The sequence below is a fragment of the Marmota monax genome, unplaced genomic scaffold (assembly GCF_021218885.2).
Source record: "Marmota monax isolate L192 unplaced genomic scaffold, Marmota_monax_Labrador192_F-V1.1 WCK01_AAM20220418_F8-fsc00028, whole genome shotgun sequence".
NCBI lineage: Eukaryota > Metazoa > Chordata > Mammalia > Rodentia > Sciuridae > Marmota > Marmota monax.
The window spans coordinates 10,032,937-10,047,243 of NW_026694779.1; the positions used below are offsets into that span (position 1 = coordinate 10,032,937).

Genomic DNA, 14,307 nt, shown 5'->3' on the forward strand with positions numbered 1-14,307 from the left:
GCCTGCTGCTAATGCTCCTATTTCTATCTTGGAGCCTTTTAATTTGTATTTTCCCCAAATGGCTTATGTCTGCTTGTCAAGTGGGATTCTCACCTCACTTGGAACTCGTGGCTCTCTGACAAGGACTGGGAGACTGGCGGGGAGCGCTGGCAATCAACAGCTGCATCTGCAGCCCCAGCCTAAAAGCAGGTCAGTGTAACCATCTCCTATTACCTGGATTCTCCTACACAAAAGCTTTAGTTGCTACTTCACCACCTTGCAGAAGCTGAGTCCCAGGGGCAGCTGGGTAACTCTGACATGACTCTCGGATGGGTGCATTTCTGGAAATCTATTTGTATAACCCGCTAGCACCATCAGCTTCAAGAGATGGAGGCTTCTATTCCACTGGAGAAATATAAGCAAGGATCACACATTCTGGATCTGGAATCGGGATGGAGCTGACTGTTGGAATCCCAGCTCAGCTGCAGATGGACTTTGAGCTATTAGGAGACTGAATGTAATCACTCTGAAATTTTAGATTCTTATTTAATAACTCAAGGAGAACTGTGGAACCTCCCTATGGTTCTGTGAAAAGTCTCAAAGAAGAAAATATGAAGATAAGTGGTAGGAAAGTATTTTGGCACGTAACAAGTGCTTAAACACACACAAGCCAGTACAGTCACCACCAAGGTAGGACTGCTTCTGAGCATGCTTGCATCCTAAATGTGGGCATGCCTGTATTGCTCTATAATTCATAATAGCCAAACTATGGAACCAGCCCAGGTGCCCATCAACAGATGAGTGGGTTAAGAAAATGTGCTCTACCTACACCATGGAGTTTTACTCATCTATACAGAAGAATGAAATTATGTCAGTGGAACTAGAGAACATTACGGTATGCGAAACAGACCAAACTCAGAAGGCCAAGAGTCACATGAAAAATGTGTCATAGGGAAATAAATTGGTTTTTAAAATTAATACTATTCTGAAGAGAGTCATCATAACAGGGTATAATAAAAAAATGGAATGATTAAATAAAGCAAACCTATCACGTTGCTTATCTCTATTTCGTGGTGAAACATGTAAAATATAGTACTGGCCAGGTGCATGGTACACGCCTGTCATCCTAGAGGCCTGGGAGGCTGAGGCAGGAGGATGGCGAGTTCAAAGCCAGCAAGCAACTTAGAGAGGCCCTAAGCAACTTCGTGAGACCCTGTTTCAAAAATTACAAATATGGAAAGGGCTGGGGATGTGGCTCAGGGGTTAAGTGGCTCTGGGTTCAATCCCCAGTACCCCCCCAAAAAAAGGAGTATTAGTTATTGTGAATTATATAATACTCTGCCTAAGGTTGCTGCGCTGTGTGACAGATCACAAACACTCATTGCTCTTGTCTAACACTGTGTGCTTTGACCAACATCCCCCAAGTTGCTCCCCCGACTCTCCCCTACCCCCAGCTCTGGTAATTACCCTATGGATGCTCCTAAGAGTTCGGTATTTATAGGTCCCACACAGAAGTGGGATCTTCTGCTTTGTTTCTAAAGCCTGCATGCTCTCCCCTGCTCTGCTCTGCCTCTGGAGAGGACAACTACACAGTTTTTCAGTGATGGTAAGGCCACCCTGGTACTGTCCCTAAGGAGGAGAATGTAGGAGATGAGCTCATGGCCATCCACATGCTGTCTGCTAAGACTTTCATTTTATGTGCCTGTTTGTGCCTCCGAAGCAAACATTTCTAAACCTGTTTTCCTCTTCTGTAAGAGGAGGGATTCAGCCTTGGTGACACGTGGGTTACATTGACTTATGGGGTCCTAGACGTTTGCTCTCTGCACTTGGATCCATGACTGATCTCACAACCACGCAGAAGACCCACGGCGTCCTTCTATAATCATGCAATAAACAGAACGTGGGCTTTAGTGGTCAGTTTGTTTCGAGTAAGCTCAATAGAGATGACAGGGGACAGAGGGACCCAAGGGGGGTGGGGACACCAGGGTAAGAGAATAACGCTATACATTGTGCCCACTGTGCTGACCAACCATAGGCTTTCTCTTTGAGAAAGCAATGTACCTGCAGCTCCACTTGGCTTAAGTCCCCACGATATGTTACGTTCGTCAGCAAACTACCCGAGGGAGACGTAGAGGGGCAGAGGCAGCCAGGGCAAGATGGCGTGCGAGGAGGTCGGCCAGAGCCAGAAGGAGGAGCATGGGGAGGGTCTTTCCAGGAAGCCAACTTCCTGCTTGACGAAAGTGCTCAGGGACACAAGTGAGGGACCCAATCAGACAGATATTTCTGAACCATGCTTCTAAGTGGGGGACCCAATAGCAAAACTAGAACAGAAGGGTGGACATCAGGGGCACCAATCAATAATATGGAGGATCATGTGGACAGGGAAGAAGAGAAGCAAGGAGGAAATTTCAGAGACCAACACTCCCCCACTGGAATGCCAGCCCTGGAACCCCTACCGTTTGGAAAAGTGTGTTTCTGTTGCTTTTGCAATAGCTACTTCTTGCTTGCTCTCTCCGTGTTCTGTTTTTCAATTCTTGGCTGAATGGAGATAATACAAGGAACTCAACACCCCCAGACAGTAACATGCCCTTTACCAACAGTTTACCCTGAAGAAGGGGACTTTTGTGACCCTAATACAGACCAGATCCCAGAACTTGGGGAGATAAAGAGTATTCCCCCATCCATAAAAATCTGTAAAAATGGGTTCCAATTATAACCCGGCAGCATGGGCCAAAGTGACCTAGAATTATCATGGCACCCATTGGAAGTCTGATGCCATCCTGCTGCCAGTCAAAACTCAAGAGGGGGATCCGGACCGGACTCTCTGGAAACTTCCTTGGAACCCCAATGAAACTGGGAGTCGGGAGGAACACGCTGTCCCTCACCTCTCTGAGAGCACCCACTCTCTCCCTTGAGAGTGTCTCCCTATGCCCTTTCCCATCCCTTCTGACATGCCTGTTACTCTGAGCGACATGCCTGACATCTTTCTGGCCTGATCACAAGATCTGGAGTGACAGGGGACCTCCAGGTACCTCAGTTTTGTGGAAGTCCCCAGCGGTGTCACCAAGAGACTTAGGCAGCATTACTAAACCATGGGACCATGATCCTGGAGACAACCTGAGTATCCAAGCTGCCCATTTGCATTTCACACTGAGTCACATGCACAGGGAGCAGAACTAATCAGGATGGCCAGGCTCTGAAACTACATCATCCAGAAATAAAACATGGCACACGGCCTTAAATTTGTAATCCCTCTGTCTACCCAAGTCGGGTACCATTTTCCCCGATTTGCTCCCATTTCTCATTTTTCACCCTCTCCTTGCTTAAATTTTCATTGGCTAGTGACTCATCTAGATGGATCCTGATTAAGTGCGATTTATAAGCATCAATTAACTATTGATGGAGAGCTACTCATGTGTAGCTATTTCACGAAAAAAAAAAATTAATGGAGAGACATTTAGAAGGTTTTAGTCCCTCGGTGAATAATAGCTTTCGCAGTGTCTAAAAGAAATAGCCATTCCTGGATTTCTACTCTATTTTCTTCTTTATTTAGACATACTTAAGATGTCTTTATCTTACACTCGTACACAGCACTTGACATCAATTGCCTTTCTCCTTTGTTCACAATTATTAGCATCAGGACAAATCTGCCTTGGTGTTATTTCTTTGAGGGTCTGTTTAGTTCACTGCCTTTATTTTCCTGGTTTTGTTCCTGCAGAGCAGAGATGAGGTTAAGAAGATTATTTAGCAGATGGATACACATCCACCTGATCTTTAAATCCCAAGTTTCCAAGCTTTTCCGAACACCACTGGGGACCCTTTAGGTCCTGTCATGACCAAAGCGGTTAATCTGGCCCATACCTGAGACTCGGCACCCGCCACCTTTGGAGACAGCTGTGATTGTGATTGGGGTGACAGAGGGATTACAAATTTAACACTGTGCGCCATTTTTATTTCTTTCAAAAGCTTCCGCCTCCTAGGGAGCATCTTGCTCACCACGTTCATCTCACCTGTCATCTTTTATTTCCAAGGTGGATGGAAAGGTAAGATCACCAGGGCCACTTCTCTAAGACGCCTTAGGGCCCTTGACCTTGGAGACAAGTACCAATCTCACCTTTAAAAGACATCTTCATGGGAAAAGTAGGTTGCTCCAAAGCTTCCAGACCCACCCCTCCAGGCTCCTCGGAGAGATGTTAGCACCATCTCCCTACAGGATATATCTGCCTTCTCGGATCAAGTTCATCTTTGTGAGCCTTCGGTTTTACCCCACCAGAGGAAGCTTCTCAAGTTTCTCTAACTAGTTTGTTTGCTTCTGTGTTCACTTCCTTCTATCCCTCTGTCTGCCCTCCATCTGAGATCCTATTACCGCCGCGTGTTCTTCTGTCTCCACTGGGTAACAGGATCCAGAGCTCCCTGTACGCTATAGCAGAACAATCCCAATATCCTCAAGGTACATCATCTCTAGCTCCAGCTCACGTTTTAAGAAATATTCCTATTAAATGTTAAGACTCATATGCAACTTTAATCTTGCCCTTCAAATTGACATGGGTAAAACATCAACTCACAGGAATTTACTGGTACATCTTTTATTAAGGCAACTCGTGACGTCTGTAGGATTTTTTTTTTGCTTGGCTTTGTTTTATTGATCATTTTGATTCATTTCATATCATTTTGTTTTGTTTTTGTCGTCCTGAGGAGGAAACTCAGGACCTGATGGATGCTAGGCAAGTGCCAGTCTACCCCTGAGCTATACCCACCCCAGCATTTGGGGCCAGTTTTAAAGAGGAAATCCTAAAAGGAATCGCCCTTCTCTTCTGGGTGATCTATGAATTTTACATTCTCCCATTTCCTTTGCAATTAGAAAGGCCATTCTGTGCTGAAGGTTTTAAAGACTCTGTTTTGCAATTCTGACAAGCTACCATATGTCTTAGTTTAAACATGACAAGGTAAAAATGGACCCTAATTTCTTTCTTTCTTTTTTTTTCCTGAATGTGGAAAGCAATAAGGCAGCCTAGCTTTGGAAGGTGATTTTGAAAAACTATCTTCCAGCAATCAACAAAGGCTTGCTGTTGATATTACCTCTTGAAATCCTTAAAACGGCAAACCTAATTTCATTCAATTCCAGGTTTAATAAGACATGATTGTTCTTTACACAGAGGTGGGGTTAAAGGCATATCTTTTGCAATAATGTAGGTTCACAAGAATTTTTGCTGGAAATTATCAAAGAATTAAATATTAAAGAACCAAAGAGGAAGTAGAAAATTTTTTTTTTCACAAACACTTGTCATATTTACATTTGCTTGGCGAAGAGAACACGTTGCACTGATTTAAACTGTATATGTTCTTTGCCTTTTCTTTTCGCTTGACTTTTTTCTTTTTGTGCTCCTGTGGATGGAACCCAAGGCCTCACACAAACCAGGCAACGCGACTCTACTGCTGAGCTATATTCCAAGCCCTTAGAATGCATTTATTTAAGGAACCCACATTCCAACCTCATATTTTATAGATGGAGAAATTTGAGCCCAGTGAAGTTGAATGACTGCTTTGGCATCACACAACCGATTCCTATCAGAGCTGAAGAAAGAGTCTTAACGTGCATTTTTTTTTTAATTTTGCTCTTCCTCCCATTGACTCATACACAGAGATGAACTCCAAGAGCCCTGTGGGTACTATAATTTGAAAACCTTTCCTCCTAAGTTACAAAGCTGATGCGAGAAGCTTCCCGGATGGGAAAACATGATGAACTCTGCTAATGCAGACCAATGCCTTCCGAGAGACACAGAAAAATAAAATATAACTCAAATTGATTTTTTTTAAATAAACAAATCAAGCTTGTCAGGGCTTGGATGTGAGGTGTCCCCCCCAAAAGCTCATGGATGAGACAATGGAAGAAGGTTCAGAGGATAAATGATTGGGATTAACCGGGTAGCAGATGGAGGTAAACGGGGTGTGGCGGGAGGAGGTGGAGCACTGGGGGTGTGGCTTTGGGGATATACATTTGTATCTGGCAAGTGGAGTCTCTCTCTGCTCCCTGATCATAGTGTGAGCTGCTTCCCTCCACCCCCCTCTGCCACCATGATGTTCAGCCTCACCTGGGGCCCTGGGGAATAGAGCCAGCTGTCTTTGGACAGAGACCTCAGAAACTGTGAGTCCCCAAATAAACTGCTCCTCCTCTACAGTTGTTCTGGTTGGGTGTTTTAGTCACAGCCGTGAAAACGCTGAGTGGAACAAAGCTCAAACAAAAGAAAGAGAATGGGAAAGGGTCATAAAGAAACTAAGAAATCAGAGACTAAGCAATACACCTCAGCTAATGTGCTGTGCTTCTGTAGCAGATCAGTCCTGCCACAGGGCTTCGGGGTGGGTGAGGCAGGATATCCAATGAGAGGAGCAGGAGACTTGGACCATAGGCTGATAGATCCCAGTAAGACACAGAGCTCCTAAAGCTATAAAAGGAATCTTGGAAAGCTATTCCTATGCTTTAAGGAACAGGTATGGAATTCCGTTGTCTTTGATCTCAAGGTGTTCCCTGTAAGAAATCAAAACTTCAAGTGTAGGCAAAGCATGAGGATGGGATTATATCGTCAAAAGGGACCATATATTGATGTGAAAGAAATTAAGACAAACAATGGTTTGGGATCCTTTAAGTCCTAAATCCTCAATTAAAGGAGAAATTAAACCATCCTTGAGGGATGCTTTCAGAAGAAAGGGTCTTCTACAGAAAACAAATATTCATCTAAGATAAGTTCATAACACAAAATTACAAAACACAGTGTGGGAAAAAACAAAAACAAAGACCTAGCACAAAAAGAGCTGGCACAGTAAAAGAATTGATAATATAAGTACTAAAACCAAAAGATTAATGAACATGAATAGAAATTATGTGCAAAAAATTAATTAGAGATATAAATGAAACTCCAAGCAACAGAGCATCATGATTGTATCAAGTCAGAATGATAAACCAATCAGAACTTCTAGAAACTAAAAATGAATAGAAAAAAAAGAGTTAAAAAATAGTGGAATTTGTGCTAGTCATGAATGTTTTTCATGAATATCATGGTCCTGTTTTCTTTGTTGTCTTAGGGAATTACCTTAGGCTCTGTTGCTTCCTTTGCCAATGGAAAGTGAGAACAAAATGGCGCATGTTGATTGTGGGAAGCAGCTTTCCAAGCCTGTGGATGATCAGATTTCCCAGCAATCATGGAAACATTCTCTGATGGTGCCTCCACCAATGTGGGTCCAGAGTAAATACCATGGACAAGCAGCATGAGGGACATTGTTACACTGTTGCTGTATTAAACCATGATATTCCTGGCTGTTTGCTAATGCAGCATATTCGAGCCATCTTGACTGATACTAAAAATCAGACAGGAAAGTAGACACTGATGAAGAAAGGATTTGAAAATCAGAGGCGGAATCAGAGAAATTTTCCTATAATGTAAAATGGAAACGTGAAGAAAGAAAAAAAGTTATGGACAGGGAGAATAAATTGTTCAAACTATGACTAAGTTGATATTCAGAAAAATGACAACAGAAAAATGTTCTGAGTGTCAATATTCACATAAATAATGAGAATTTTGTAAAACCAAAAGAAAAATGTGTGCACAGATTGAAAAGTAGGATTATCACAAGAAAGACTAAAAATGCATGCATACTTAGATATCATAAAATAGTGGAACTCCATAAAAAGACTGCAAAAGTTAAAAAAAAAAGATTAAAAGCAAAAGAACAAGATTCACTAAGAGCAGATTTCATTCCCTGTAATAAGGAAGAGTAGAAAACAAGGAAACAATAAAATAATTGTGGAAGGAAATACAGAGCCAACTGGGAATTCCAAACCTGTTTTATGTTGTTCCAAAAATATTGCAAAAAGTGGTATTTAATGATAAACAAAGATTAGTGCATGTGCTATAAAGAAAATGTGCTCAAACTAATAATTAATGCAGAAAAGGAACTGAAATTCCAAGAAAGTAGAATACAATGATGAAAAAAAAACTAGTAAATACACAGAAAAATTTTTGCCAGTTTTGTCTTTATTATTAAGTAGAACAATACGATTTTCTAATTGCAAGAAAAATCAAGTTGGACTCAAGAACTATCATCTATACACAGGAATACCTTGGAACCTTGGATGGTATAATCAGAGTTAAAGACTTTTAGTTTTGTATTTGAAAATGCTGTTAAATTTGGCTTCATTGTGTCAAAACTTTAAGGAAGGCTCTTAAAAACAGAAATAGACTGAAAAAAATAAAACCAAAATCATCGTAAGGAAGAGTGGAATAAAGAAAAGAGTGAACCCAGTCAAAGATTGCCAAGTATACAGACAGTCGGAAGAAAATGAAACTATTTCAAGAGCTCACACAAGTACTGATAAATTCCATTTACTTGTTCAAAGAAGAAAAGAAAATCAGACTGAGAAATAGAGGTATTTCCTACGAAGGGTCGAAAACAGCTAAAAAGGAACCCCAGCCACCTGTTGATTTCAATAGAGCGGGTATTGCAATATAATATCACATCAAATAAGTACTATGCTCAAAAGCATTCATGAGAATAGAGAGAGAATCATGCCATTATGGTCAAATGATCAATGCAGCAAATTAGTAGCAATCCAAATCCTCTTTTGTGAACAGCTGCTACCCAAGGTCACAAAACAGGTTAGTTGGGATGCAAACCCACAACCCCCCACTCCTTCCGCTTGCTGTTTCTTCCCTTTCTTTATAACATTTAACAGGACGGTATTACTTTACCTACTTATTATCTGTCACCTCCAGTGAATGTCACCTGCAACTTTCCTGGGAGCCCAAATCTCTTATTTACCACCCTAACAGCAGTCCTAAGGGAGATGCTGGTGCATTCATCGGTTCCCTGCAAACCAGTTTTGGAGAGAACAAATGCTTCTCAAGCTTCCTCTTAATCTGACCATTGGACAGAACATAATCCCTTCCATTATCCACAGAGGGAGAAAAAAAAAAAGAGCCTAAAGCAGTCATTGGATCCAATGGAGCAGTTCATGTAGAGATTTTTTTTTCATAATTAAGATTAAATATTTCTGCAGAGTATTAGACCTGATAACATACTTCTCAGAATAATGCAGTGACTCTTTTTATATTCTACCACCATGATTTTAAGTTCCCAAAGTTTAAATTCTTTTTTTTTCCCTACGATGTTACTGAAAGGGAAAAATAATAAATAATAAAAATGGGGGACGACTGAATTGCGCAGTTCGAGGGAGCAGCTTATTTTCTGATGGGCAGCCGCTTCCGGGACACTCAGAAGCACATGCACAGAACATTTTAACCCAAGGCCACCCGGATGGGTTTTCTGTGCCCTGACATCTCACTCACAGTATGTTAATGCCATTCTCGGCCCAGGTAATGTTCCCCTCTGTCCACAAGCAAGAGAAACACAGAGAATAAAAATTATGCTTCCCCATTAATTATATCCGTGCTATATCAAGGGTCCCCAAGGAGCTGATTAAATCCATCAAGGGCTAACAGAAATTCCAGCCATTCTTTTCTTTCTGGCCCAAGATGCCATCCAGAGAAAAGACAACCCTCCAACAAATCAGCTGCCAACAATCTCATGTTATAGCCCAATATCTACAACCAAATGACACTAATTATAAAAGTATCAATTATGGGAGCCTATCTCCTAGTGGGAGCCACCGTAAGTACTTGGCATTGACCTCCCTCTCCTTCCAAATGGCTATTTCCATCCCTGATTCTCAGTTTTAGGGACGTGAGCTTAGACAGGGAGTCACTGAAGGATTTCAACATGGGCAATCTCTGTGGGACCTCTTCACTCTTGACCTTTGCCTAAAACCAGGAATCCTGACCACTAGCAAGAAGATTTGCTCTTTGGTTGTGGAGGTTAGAGAAGTCAGAACACAGAGAAGGACCATCTGCACAGGTTTGATGGAAAGAGTGCTTATTCTGTCATCTCCACTAGGTGCCGGAGTTAAAAAAAAAAGTTTTTCTCCCTAAAACTTTGTTTTCTTATTCATTATCTTACAAATCCATGGCCTGTGAAATATACCCTTCAGGGACAACTCAGTGTTCCCTAGTGTACTTGCCATATGGTATGATCAGCACTACTAATTCTAGAAGGATTTAAAAAGATGATATGAACTAACTTATGTACTAACCACTGAACTACTTTGTCTAATTCTGGATTTTTGTGTGTGTGTGTGTGTGCTGGGGATTGAACTCAGGGCCTTGTGCATAATTCTGCCCATTCTGATATTCCCCACACACAGAAACCTGCATTAAGTGACTTCCTGAACAGGATTTCTTTATAATATTTTCAAGGTTCATTCATATTGTAGCGTGGATCAGGACCTAATGGATTTTCATTGTTAATTCGGTCTAGCAAAAGGTGCAAAGCATTTGTACCGATCCAGAGAAGACTGCAACCATTCTCTTCCTATCCCTGCCTTTAAGCTAGGCTAAATGTGGTGATATCAACAAAACAAGTGAACATAAGACAAACCCATGCAGAATATTCCTGATCCACTTTTCCACATGGGGAGGGGGGAGTCTCAGAGAGGTGAGATTGTCTGCTCAAATATTAGATCCGGGACTCAAGCACAAGCCTTGGAACATGGGAGACAGAATTATTTTGACCAGGTTTAGCTGATGGATCTATGGCAGTGGTCCATCCAACCTCTGGAACCTACCAACAGACCCAGACAGAGAGGCTGAGGGAAGCATCCACCTCCATGCTTCAGTCTAATTCTCTTCCTTCAGTTGAAGACACTGAACTCAGGCGCTGGGTGGGTGGACACGGACACCCAGTGACAGTGGGTAATGAACTGGAGGAGACCTGGACAAGGCATCTGCTGCTCTGTTCAGCCCTCCTGCCATCTGGGAATGATGGCCCAGGGTACAAAGACCCTCTGATAGCTGTTGAGATCTTCTGGAAGCCATTCTTGATGCAAAATCTCCTTATTTCTAAATGTCGGCAACCAATTCCACTTGGCTCATTTTTAAAATCAAAAGTTTAAGGAGTATAAATGTGTAAATCAAATCACTGTGTGGGGGCTGTGCTATCTCACAGGGTACCGTGTTTCACCACTAGCAGCTGCCAGGATCCTCTTTCTAGGGCCAAAGGAGGATCACGAAAAAGGAGGAATCTTGACCTCCCTTGTTCAGCCTTCATTCTGGAAATGACCAAGGACTTAACCTTTAAGACACAGAAATTACAATAGGGAAAGTCCCATACAGTCTTTGATTCTTTCCAGGGATAATTACTGAGGATATTCTTTGAGCACATACTGCTGGGTTCCTAACATGCCATGCTACCCGAGACGATGGGATTCCTGCCTTCCAACGTCTACGGGGGGGAGAGAGAGATAATTAAGCAAGCAATTACAGCATCGTGCAATTATTGTGTTGGAACTGGAGGAAAGTCTCCTCCAGATAAAAAGGAACCAGAGAAATCCTCCCGGAGTGAGTCTGAGTGAGGAATAGTTAATTGGTAAAAAGGAAAAAAAAAAAAAAAAAAAAAAACCTTGCTCCATATTGACTTAAAAAAAATATCTGAAGAATCAAGTAGAAGTATTTTGCTACTTGGACAGTTTTAAAAATCTGAGAGTCAGGGTCATGCACTAACATTCACCCAATGGCATTGATCTCTGCCCTGAATATGTGATCATTCAATTTCCATCTTGCTTGAGAGAGAGAAGTTGGCCCTCAAGAGAGAGTGACTGTGTCTTTAAAAATAGGCAACATTTATTTTTTTTAGTTTTCAGCAGACACAACATCTTTATTTGTATGTGGTGCTGAGGATCGAACCCGGGCCGCACGCATGCCAGGTGAGCGCGCTACCGCTTGAGCCACAAGCCACATCCCCAGCCCCCAAAAAATAAATATTGAAAAAATTCTCTCTCTCTCTCTCTCTCTCTCTCTCTCTCTCTCTCTCTCTCTCTCTCTCACTCTCTCTCTTTAAGAAAAAAATAGGCAACATTTTATTTTGTGTGTGACAATGGAATGAGACCTTCCACCACTCCCCGCAATGCTAGGATTTTTTCCCCATAAATACCTAGATAAAGGTAATGTCACTGAACTCGCTTTCAAGGGCTAGATACTGTGATAGGTAAATTACATCTCCCCAAAATATATGGCTAAAACTGTAATGTCTAGCGTCTGTGAATATGACCATACTTGGAAAAAAGAGTCTTTACAGATATAATTAAGACGAAGTCACACTGGATTATCTTGGGTCCTGATGCAATGACAGGACTCTATAAAAAGACAGAAATTTGGATGCATGTGCTTACACACACACACACACACACACACACAAGGAGGACTCCATGTGAAGACAGAGGCAGAGATTTGAGTCAGGTATTCACAAGTCCAGAAACACCAAAATTTACCAGCAGCCACAGGAAACAAGATACAGCAAAAAGGGTTCTTCCCCTAAGATCTTTAAAGAGTTCTTCCTGCCTGACAGTTGGATGCAGGACTTCCAATCTTCAGAACAGTGAAAAAATACAATTTTGGTGAGCTAAGCCCACCCAATTTTTGGTAACTTGCTAGATCAGCCTTAGGGAACTCTAAGCGATAGCGATTTTACTTTCTTAAATGCATATCTTTTATTAAGGAAACATTTGCACACAGTGTAGCCAAGAGAGCTACATAGCTCACATTTTGAACCCTAAAAGGCTTCCCCTCTCAAGACCCGGATCCTTGTAGGTCGTAGTCCATGTAACATTTGCGTTGCTTTCGCTGCTAAAGCATCCCGTTCTGTACAATCATCCGGAAAAAGTGCAACATCCTTTACTTTATTCCCAAGACTCTTCCCACGACGCCAACTTGTAAAGTTTCTGAATTACCAAATTCATCTGGATCACAGAAAAACCTACCTACCTCAAATAGATTCTCCAGAGACAAAGAAAAGGGTCTGTTTTCTCATTTTGGGGATTCATTTATGGGACTTCACTACCTTCATTAGCTTCAACATTCATAAAGACATCAAAACAATCTCCTGGTATCACTCTGTAAGGATGGGTTCTCTATGTTTCCATAGAAACCAGGGATGCTCATCAAAGTACATGGAAGAGAAACCTTCCCCTGTGGGGAGGCTTACCTTTCAGGGCAGTCCTTGGAGACACATGCCGTGATTCCTAAAACACAAACAGGAAATGCACAAGTAAATACATGATTTTTTTCCCCCAAGACAGGTTTATATGTAGCTGATGCTTAACGATTATCTTTCCATATTCTAAAATTAAATTAGGAGATGAAAATCAGATACGCTTAGTGTGGATTTCCAGTTTGATAGAACTGCCTAGGTTAGGAGCCAGGACGTGGGATTCACTTCTCAGCTCCATTCTCACTAGCCCAGTGACTTTTGACAAGGCAATGTCTCCTTGGTCACTTCTTTGTAGTGCAACGTCTTTAGGAGCCTGAGATATGTAGTGCTACTTAGGGTCACTAAAATGATTTTCTAACATGGTATATTAGAAATATTTCAAAATAATAAAAACTGAGCAATGAACTAGGAAATGACTTGTAGATTTTTTTTCTTTTACTTTTATTTTTGCACATGAATATGTAAAATGAAAGAGCAAATGTAAACAAAAACGGATTCTTTATATAAATGCAACATATCTTTTTCTCGGAGCTACAAAGTTAAACTTCAATTGTGAAATAGTTTCATAACCTCATTTTTTTTCCTGATTAAATTTGTTCTTCCTTCTCAGAACGCACTGTACTTGATTTTACTAAGAATAAATGTATACAATTATATCTTCACGTTTATGTGTGTGTGTGTCCTCTAACAAAGTCCCTGTCATAGATAACCTTACTACACATATATACCACAAATGATACATGCGTGAGAATAAAGTTTTATATAGATATGGATATAGATGGGCCACTCCGAAGTATCTTTCCCTACAAAAATGTTGGAAAGCAAAACTCCTGACACTAAATAAATTTAGCAGAGTTGATCTGAGCAAAGCAAAAACGTTTTCATGCTAATCGGGTCAGTCCTAAAAGCAGAGTAGGTTCTGAGAACCCAAGCCAACAATGTGATCTGACACCATTTATGGAGAAATGGACATGAGACATATGGAGAAACAAGAAATACTTAACTGGCTACAGCTTTGTCAATCAGTCAGTCAAATGGCTACAGCTTAACTAGTGAGTTTTCTGCCTAACAGACTCTGGGGCCTCGGGTAGCTAAAGAAATTTTGGTCTAACTCTATATTATTTGTTTTTCTGAGCCCACTGCTTGGGCTCAGATCTAAACCGTGCTCTCTTCCAAATTTTTTACTTACTCTGACTGATATTTAAATGTGACATAATTAATTGGGATAGAAATGAT

General features: G+C 41.4%; 1 protein-coding gene across 3 annotated transcripts in view; it reads right to left on the bottom strand.

Moving 5' to 3' along the window:
* Cntn4 (contactin 4) overlaps window positions 1–14,307 on the bottom strand; it is an 860,889-nt gene that overhangs the window by 636,932 nt on the left and 209,650 nt on the right. For all 3 annotated transcript variants that reach the window (XM_058573008.1, XM_058573005.1, XM_058573006.1), the window contains one exon: window positions 13,066–13,102. The gene's annotated coding sequence lies outside the window, so the exon portion shown is untranslated. The remainder of the gene's footprint in view (window positions 1–13,065; window positions 13,103–14,307) is intronic.